Source organism: Salmo salar, chromosome 22, assembly GCF_965601325.2.
Source record: "Salmo salar chromosome 22, fSalSal1, whole genome shotgun sequence".
Lineage (NCBI taxonomy): Eukaryota > Metazoa > Chordata > Actinopteri > Salmoniformes > Salmonidae > Salmo > Salmo salar.
Window position 1 is genome coordinate 21,891,848 of NC_138312.1, and position 7,158 is coordinate 21,899,005.

The window sequence follows — 7,158 nt, forward strand, 5'->3', positions numbered from 1 at the left end:
GCAGTGAATACAGTCAGGTTCAAACATCTGAGTCACTCACCCAGGTGCCTCTGATAGACGGAGCTCTTACCACGTCTGTCATTGGTCAGTAGACCGCTTCAGAGGGCACCAGGAGAAGTCGACTCCATGACAACAGACTTAGCCCATTCATTGCTAGGCAACTAATCCGGTGGTCACGGAGTGGGTCAATGACGGCCAATTATCGGATGCTTATCTCTTTGCAGAGGTTAACCATTCCACTAAATGCATTTTTCAGAACACTATTTTGTAACTGATAATGTGCACTTTTTCATGTCACAGAATATTTGATTATGTGCTTTCAGTTATTGATAAACAGAAAATGGCTTTTGGACTTTCTGCATTTTAAACAAGTATGCACTCAGCCATAGAGGGTGGGAGTGCCGGTCGAGGCCTACACTATTTGTATTCTATAACACAGGGAATTAATGTGTCAAAATGACTACGGCCACTTGTAATAATATACCTTAATAGACCTACAGTACATCAGGGTCAGAGAGAAGTAAGCTCTATAGTGAGAGTGATACTTGTTTAGATTTGTTTGGGTGACATCAAATCGAGGAGCAGAATCTTCTGAAGCCGTAGTTATACATTTTCATGTAAACTCTCTGGTGCCCACTGTTGTTGAATTAGTTTGATGTCATTATTTTCGAATGCACAAGGTTTACCGGTATGTCTGGACTGACTGACTGACTGCTGACTGTTGTCATCCAGCCATGTGTCTGCACTCTGAAGGAAATGGATTTGCACATGACATGATGCATTTGTAGGCTCAGTATCAAAGGGGTTATGAAACCACCTGGGTGAACCGTACTGCCAGTGTACATCTGCATCTCAGCTAACTATCACATAGTTTTCTGTATCTATCAATACACCACATCATGGGGTAAAAAATATCACTATATCTTCAGAAATAAATCAACTACATGTTTTCCAGTGAACAACTGCAGATGCCAGAGAGGCCCATCCTTCCTAGCTCCAATTGAATTAAAAAAATGTTGTTATCTGCTGCTGCCAATCTCCATCGGAAATTACTGATGGGAAACATGCAACGACCAGCGCCTTTGTCTAATCTGCAGCTATCAGGAGATGAGGAGGCCAGATAGAGCCTTCCCTGTGACGCCAGAGCACTGATAACCTGGGGACAGGCTGCCAAACACATCCAGTCAAATTAATGGGTGATTTTTCTCATCAGCTGTGCTCCCTATCTCCTCACACAGCCTGTTCTGCTGGCTGGCTGCACAATATGCCAACATCACCACACTGCTTATTCAGTCTGGGAAGACAGGCACTGTTAATTAACTGACTGAGGAGAATCGCAGAGAGAGATTTGGGTGGTATTGTGAGCTATGGTATCCTCAATTCTTTCCTCAAACAAAAAGACGGTAGCTAGAGAAGTAGCACAATGTCACACACTCCCTTACTGTGGCAATATTGGCATTTACCTATTAAACTGAGCATTTCATTTCACAATGGTGGAGAGGTTTACTTGAGTACATTTAACATGAATTATATACATATAAATATGAAGAATATTTCATCATTAAATGTGTACATTTCTGACAGAAAATGAGCATGAGGAATAGTGTCATTTTGATTTGAAATAATAGACCAGTAGGGGGCTCTCTCTCATTGCCTAGCCAGCTTCTATAGAAGCAGTGTACTGTGTAGTGTAGGCTACTACCCAACAGCAGAAAATAAGGCCTCAAAGAGTCTCTTTGAAAGACTACTCAAATCTGTGCCTGTCCTACCCCAGGTGATAGGCTTGATCACAGTGATGGGGAGTAGTGAACTATACTGAACAAAACTATGAAAGCAACATGCAACAATTACAGTTTGTGACAGGGGGCCGTGCATTACCATGCTGAAACATGGGGTGATGGCGGAGGATGAATGGCACGACGATGGGCCTCAAGATCTCATCTCTGTGCATTCAAATGTCCGTCGATACAATGCAATTGTGTTCGTTGTCCATAGCTTATGCCTGTCCATACCATAACCCCACCATGGGGCAGTGGTGGAAAAAGTACTCAATTGTCATTCATAAGTAAGAGTAAAGATACCTTAAAATGACTCAAGTAAAAGTGAAAGTCTGGTGTAAAATATTACCTGAGGAAAAATCTAAAAGTATTTGGTTTGAAATATATTTAAGAATCAAAAATAAGTGGAATTGCTAAAATGTACTTAAGTATCAAAAGTAAAAGTATAAACCCTTTCTAAATCTTTATATTAATGTATTCAGATGGCACAATTTGCTTTTCTTGTTTTATTGACGGATAGCCAGGGGCACACTCCAACACTCAGACATAATTTACAAACAAAGCATTTGTGTTTAGGGAGTCCGCCAGATCAGGGGTAGTAGGCATGACCAGAGATGTTCTCTTGATAAGAGTGTGAATTCCACCATTTTCCTGTACTTTTGAGTGTCAGGGAAAATGTAAAAGTACATTATTTTCTTTAGGAATGTAGTGAAGTAAAAGTTGGCAAAAATATAAATACTAAAGTAAGGTACAGATACCCCCCAAAACTACTTAAGTAGTACTTACATTTTTTTTTACTTGAGTACTTTACACCACTGCCATGGGCACTCTGTTCACAATGTTGACATCAGCATGCCGTTCGCACACACAACGCAATACACGTGGTCTGCGGCTCTGAGGCCGGTTGGGTGTACTGCCAAATTCTCTAAAACAACTTTGGAGGCGGCTTATGGTAGATAAATTAACATTAAATGATCTGGCAACAGCTCTGGTGGACATTCCTACAGTCAGAATGCCAATTGCACACTGCCCTCAAAACTTGAGACATCTGTGGCATTGTGTTGTGTGACAAAACTGCACATTTTAGAGTGGCCTTTAATTGTCCCAAGCACAAGGTGCACCTGTGTAATAATCATGCTGATTAATCAGCTTCTTGATATGCTACACCTGTCAGGTGGATGGATGATCTTGGCAAAGGAGAAAGGCTCTCTAACAGGCATATAAACAAATTTGTGCACACAATTTGAGAGAAATAAGCTTTCAGCTTCAGCTCATGAAATATGGGACCAACACTTTACATGTTGCGTTTATGTTTTTGTTCGGTGTACATGTAGTTCAACCAGTAATTTAATCACATTTTGCTGTAGCTTGGTGGTAGTTGAACTACATTCAAATCTTGGTAGTGTTTTCAGTAAGCTACACCATTACATGGCCGAAAAGTTATTAACTACTGGAACTACACACTACTTATTTTGTGAACCAAAGATATGGGTACAGTAGGCAAGATTTCCTTTCTTTTCTGGCATCAGACCTGTCTAATTTTTACTTGAAACCTAGTTTTTATGGTAAAAAAATATACACTTTTTTTCTTTGTTAAAATGCTCTAATCTTTACCCCTATTTCTACCCAATTTTGTGATATCCAATTACTAGTTACAGTTTTGTCCCATCGCTGCAACTCCCATACAGACTCGGGAGAGTCGAAGATCAAGAGCCATGCGATCTCCAAAACACGACTCAGCCAAACCACACTGCTTCTTGACACACTACCCGCTTAACCCGGAAGCCAGCCACACCAATGTGTCGGAGGAAACACCGTACAACTGGTGAATAAAGTCAGCGTGCATGCGCCCGGCCCCCACAAGGAGTCACTAGAGCGCGATGGGACAAGAACGTCCCGGCCGGCCAAACCCTTCCCTAACCCGGATCTCCCGGTCGCGGCCGGCTGCGACACAGCCTGGGATCGAACGCGGGTCTGTAGTGATGCCTCTAGCACTGCGATGCAGTGCCTTGGACCGCTTTTTATGTTTAATAGGCTAAATTACACATTATGTTAACATCTGACTCCAGAGACCTGTTCTGCAATATGTGCTCTATGACATTTCGGATTTAGATATGATAATTTTTAAGGAAGTAGTTTGGATGTAATGAACTACTTTTTCAAATTAACTTTAATTTAGTAAACTATATGTTTATTAAGGGTAGCTTTAGTGTATCTTAACTTCTCCCAGTGTGAAGTAATTGGTAGCTTGTTAAACTATAATTTCAGAGTATCTTCCCGAAGCTGGTATTGCACACAATGCTATAGAGATGGTGACTCACTGTGCTGAGCTGCCATCTTACTGTAACAGGAATTGACAATGCTGACTGGAGGGCTATCATTGGCAATGATGGAGATGGGACAATTTTGTTGGTTGATTACTATTTTAGGCCTATCTGCGCTGGTGGCACAAACCAGGTTCTCTCCCCTCTACAGAGCACACAAGTCCACCACTATGAGTCTTGCTCTGTGGGTCTCCCCCTGTGTGGGTATGATTTAACTCATATTTACAGTAATAGCAGTGTGCTGTAAACAGGCTCAGGGGCTCCGGGCTTCTCTCTCTGAAGGACTCCGACTCGCTTTAATCCTTACAAAACCACTAATGGAACGCCTCATGACCTGTTCTATTCCAGCGAGCTCATTCACACGGTGCGCACACACACACACACACACACACACACACACACACACACACACACACACACACACACACACACACACACACACACACACACACACACACACACACACACACGCGCGCGCTGGTGTCCACTGAAAGTAGGTCAGATATTTATTACCTCACCCAGTCATGTGTGTAATGGATTGATATCTGCAGGTTGTTTCTTCTGTTCTCTTTCTAACAGTAACAGTTAGTACAGCTCTCTTGCAGATGAAATACATCTAGGTCTCTCCAGTGGCGGCTCGGCCGCTAGGGCATTAGGGGTGGTGCCCTGCTTTGGATTGGTCCCAATTAAAAAAATAAAAAATACATAATAATAATATAATATATATAATACTCACTATATATACACTGAACAAAATATATATAAGCAACATGTAAAGTGTTGGTCCCATGTTTCATGAGCTGAAATAATAGATCCCAGAAATGTTCCAAACGTACAAAAACCTTATTTCTCTCAAATTCTGTGTATATATAGTGACTATTATTATTTGTATTTTTTTAAAATGTTTTATTTACATCCCTGTTAGTGAGCATTTTTCTTTTGCCAAGATAATCCATCCACGTGATAGGTGCGAGCGGTTTGCTGATGTTAACGTTGTGAACAAAGTGTCCCGTGGTGGCGGTGAGGTTATGCTATGGGCAGGCATAAGCATTTTATCAATGGCAATTTGAATGCACAGAGATACCATGACGAGATCATGAGTGTCATAAAATAGTTCTGCAGGAGGGGTGAAGTCAGGCGCAGGAGACTCAGGCACGTTTAACGTGTTTAATAAAGAAGTCCAACACGAACAAGAAAGACGCGGGACGCAGCCCGCAAACCTAATTCCCAAAACGCGTAACGTAACTCAGGAACAATAACATAAAATCCCCCAAACCTACAGCAACAGACACGAAACAATCCCGCACAACCCCAAACACAAAACAGACAGACTAAATACCCCCACTAATTACTAAACACAAAACAGGTGCTACTCTAACCAGACATTACCAAACGAAACAGAAACATAGATCGGTGTCAGCTAGTAGGCCGGCGACGTCGACCGCCAGGCACCGCCCGAACGGGGAGAGGCGCCACCTATGGACGTTGTGACAATGAGACCCATTGTTGTGCCATTTATCCGCCGCCATCACCTCATGTTTCAGCATGATAATGCACGTCCCCAAGTAGCAAGGATCTGTACACAATTTCTGAAAGCTGAAAATGTCCCAGTTCTTCCATGGCCTGCATACTCACCAGACATTTCACTCATTGAGCAAGTTTGCGATGCTCTGGATCAACGTGTAAATCAGCATGTTCCAGTTCCCACCAATATCCAGAAACGTTGCACAGCCATTGAAGAGGAGTGGGACAACATTCCAAAGGCCACAATCAACAGCCTGATCAACTCTATGCGAGGGAGATGTGTCGGGCTGCATGAGGCAAATGGTGGTCACAACATATATTGACTGGTTTTCTGATCCACACCCCTATCTTATTTTTCAAGGTATCTGTGACCAACAGATGCATATCTGTATTCCAAGTCATTTGAAATCCTTAGATTATGGCCTAATGAATTTATTTCAATTGACTGATTTCCTTATATGAACTGTAATGGTCAAATCTTTGAAATTGTTGAATGTTGCGTTTATATTTTTGTTCAATATATTTTTGTTCAATATATACATATGTACACTACCTGACCAAAACTATGTGGACACCTGCCATTCCAAAATCATGGACATTAATATTGAGTTGGTACCCCCTTTGCTGCTATAACAGCCTCTGCTCTTCTGGCTCCCGATTTTCACAGCAGTCTAAGGCACTTTATCTCAGTGCTAGATGCGTCACTACAGACCCTGGTTCGATTTCAGGCTGTATCACAACCGGCCGTGATTGGGAGACCCATAGGGATGCGCGTGATTGGGAGTCCCATAGGGTGGTGCACAATTGGTCCAGCGTTGTTAGGGTTTGGCCGGGGTAGGCCGTAATTGTAAATAAGAATTTATTCTTAACTGACTTGCCTAGTTAAATAAAGGTTAAATAAATAAATACAAAATTAAAAAGACTTTCCACTAGATGTTGGAACATCGCTGCGGGAACTTCCATTCAGCCACAAGAGCATTAGTGTGGTCGGGCACTGATTTTTAGAGATTAGGCCTGGGTCGCAGTTGGAGTTCCAATTCATCCCAAAGGTGTTTGATGGGTTTGACATCATGGCTCTGTGCAGGCCAGTCAAGTTCTTCCTCACCAATCTCAAGAAATAATTTCTGTATGGACCTTGCTTTGTGCACGAGGGCATTGTCATGCTGAATCAGGAAATGGACTTCCCAAACTGTTGCCACAAAGTTGGAAACAGAAACAGAATAGTATAGGAAGTCATTCTATTCTAGAGCATTAAGATTTCCCTTCACTGTAAATAAGGGGCCTAGCCCAAACCATGCAAAACAGCCCCAGACCATTATTCCTCTTCCACCAAACTTTACAGTTGGCTACCTGCATTGGGGCAGGTAGCCTTCTTCTAAAATTGATTAAATATTTTTTTCCCCTCATCAATCTACACACAGTCAGAACTTCTGGGTCTGCTCTAATCTCCAACCCAATGAGTCTCTCATGCCAGACGGCTTACTTTCGCATGTGAGACTAGATCTGCTCTATCAGGTATAGACGGAGCTAAA